The sequence below is a fragment of the Haematobia irritans genome, chromosome 3 (genome assembly GCF_050003625.1).
Source record: "Haematobia irritans isolate KBUSLIRL chromosome 3, ASM5000362v1, whole genome shotgun sequence".
NCBI classification, from domain to species: Eukaryota; Metazoa; Arthropoda; class Insecta; order Diptera; family Muscidae; genus Haematobia; species Haematobia irritans.
This window is the reverse complement of record NC_134399.1, coordinates 101,198,384-101,201,403: the sequence shown is the minus strand read 5'-3', so window position 1 is coordinate 101,201,403 and position 3,020 is coordinate 101,198,384.

Here is a 3,020-nt window from a genome sequence, read left to right as displayed (position 1 = left end):
AGGGCGTTTTCGTTTCGCAAAAAATATGTTGCCTAGTTTTTTCGTCATTATATTTTCACTCAAATGATAGTGTCATTCCAAAATTATTGTTAATTCATAATATTGTGAGGGATACAGGACCCAAAAGCTATAACAGTGCCCTTCATATTTTGCAAACAATTTCCAGAATGTTGCACCTTTTTTACCAATCGAAACCGCCATAAGCAAATATGACCCCATCTACACTTGAACCGTACACTAGATATGCTAATGTTTTGAAGAGGTCAGAAGACGTAACTCTTAATATCTCCCAGCAAAAAAAATGGATGTTTTATAAACATTTCGTTTAAAGCGCATCGCGGAATTCTCCATCGATTTTTCCACTTCCAATGCAGTCCTTTTGGACAAGTATTAGAAGTACGTAGGCTATTTTAAGTGGAAATTTAGAAAATTAAATTTCACAAAAAAAAAATCATTAATAAAAGTATAAAAAAAAAAATAATAAAAAAATAAATTTCTTCCCTGCTGGGATTTGAACCTGTGCGTGAAGGTGAAGGTCTTGCCAATTACGATAATTTTTAATTTTTTGTTGATTTTTAATGGAAAAAATATAATTTATACAAAAAATATGTCGAAAATAACTAAGTAAAAACGATGTATAACATAAAAAATAATTTTGTAGAAAAATAAAAAAATGATAAAAAAATTGCCGTTGGTGAGATTTGAACCAGCGTTCTTTATTTTTTCATTCATAATAATAAAGAACATCTCAGGAAGTAGTTAGAATGTCATATCACAAACATTTAAATAGACGTTTTTATGCATCGTGTTCAATGGCGTTTGTTATCGAGTGTGCTAAAGCGTTCTGGTATGGTGCAAACAGACCCAGGTTCAACCCCCGGTGGAAGCGAAGAAGTTTTCAATTTGTAAAAATTACATAATAAGAAAATAAAAGTGTAGCAAAAAATAATAATTGAAAAAAAAAGTTTTTCAGTTTTTTCAAATATCTTCTTCCAAATTATTTAGAAGCACTTTATGTCCCAAACATAGTATGTTAATATATATGTCCCAAACATGTTATGCTAGTTTATGAATCACACGAATCAACTCACTGTGCACCTTTTCACATTTGATGGAGCTGATACTTCAATCGTTTTGTATGACATTGGAATATACATATTGATGACTCCAAGATTGTTGCATTGTTAAAAGACAAAGAATTATGTCACACCATCAATATTATTGTTCAGACGAGCGACAAAGAAGCAAACATAACATAAATAATAATAAGGATTGATCCTCACACATATCAATGGATTACATATATGGCATACCTAAAATCATATAATAAACCACATGTAAGTATGCATGTGTGTGCACTTCGCAGGGGGTTGAAGTTATTCACACATGTGAACTTGGCAGACACACTTGTTGGTCGTTAGTATTAGGGGTTAGTTGTTATCAGATGCGTCTATATTGTGATGCCTTTACATTGTATGTTGATGGGAGTACGATTTTTTATTAATAGTTTACAATTTATCAAAGAGGACATCTATACAACAACAAAAAACTTTAGTCTTTTTGCAAGCTACACATTAGAGGTGTGAACGTGAGTAATATGTTAGTTTACTCACGCTCATGCACACTCACGAAAAGAAAATTTGTACTCACGCACACTCACGCACACTCACGCACACTCACGCACGAAAACGTCGTGACTCACGAAAAATATCGTGACTCACGAATAATTTTATGATTAGTTTACCTTACCGAAGCGTCTGAAAACATGAGCTTTATTAAAATCGAGAGTGTTATTAAACTCTTAACATCCCAGGTGTCACTAAAATTGTAATTGAATTTAAATCTTAAGCGTTTTATGTTGGTGAGCAGGAATATTTTCGTGAGTGTTATTCGTTACTCACGCACACTCACGAAGATATTATTTTCGTGACTCACGTTCACGCACGACATTTTTTTTGTTAATCACGCTGACGCACACTCACGCTGTTGTCATGAGCGTGACTCACGAATCACGAAAATTTTCGTGAGTCACGACAATTTCTTGTCACGTGCACACCTCTACTACACATACAGCCAAGCATCCCAGCAAGAAAATTGTAAGTTGTTCCACAAACACTTCTTTGAAAGTGCATCCTGGAATCTCCCATCAAGTTTTTTCCACTTCCGATGCAGTCTTTTGGGACTAGTCAACAAACATTTCTTTTAAAGCGCATCCCGGGATCCCCTACAGAGTTTAATACCCACCACCATAGAATGGTGGTGGGTATAAAATCGAAATATCGATTTCCGACTATATAAAGTATATATATTCTTGATCAGGGGGAAATTCCAAGACGATATAGACATGTCCGTCTGTTTGTTTTTCTGTCTGTCTGTCTGTCTGGTGTAATCACGCTACAGTCTTCAACAATAAAGCAATCGTGCTGAAATTTCGCACAAACTCGTCTTTTGTCTGCAGGCAGGACAAGTTCGAAGATGGGCTATATCGGTCCAAGTTTTGATATAGTCTCCATACAAACCGACCTCCCGATTTGGGGTCTTGGGCTTATAAAAACCTTAGTTTCTATCCAATTTGCCTGAAATTTGAAATCTAGAGGTATTTTAGGACCATAAAGAGGTGTGCTAAAAATGGTGAGTATCGGTCCAGGTTTTGGTATATCCCCCATATAGACCAATCTCCCGATTTGGGGTCTTGGGCTTATAGACTCATATGGCCTCAAAAGCCAGAGGTTTGCCCTGATTTGCTTCAAATCTCGCACAAGGAGTACGTTTAATAGTATCGTTAAGCGTGCCAAATTTGGTTGAAATCGGTTCAGATTTAGGTATAGCTCCCATATATATCTTTCGCCCGATTTACACCCATATGACCACGGAGGCCAAAATTATTCTAGCATTTACGTTTTTTGCTGAGATAGCAGGATTATTATTCTAACTTTGCATGTCAAAATCGGTTCATATTTAGATATAGCTCCCATATATATGTACGCCAGAGTAGGGGAAATATGGTAGAATGTTTCATA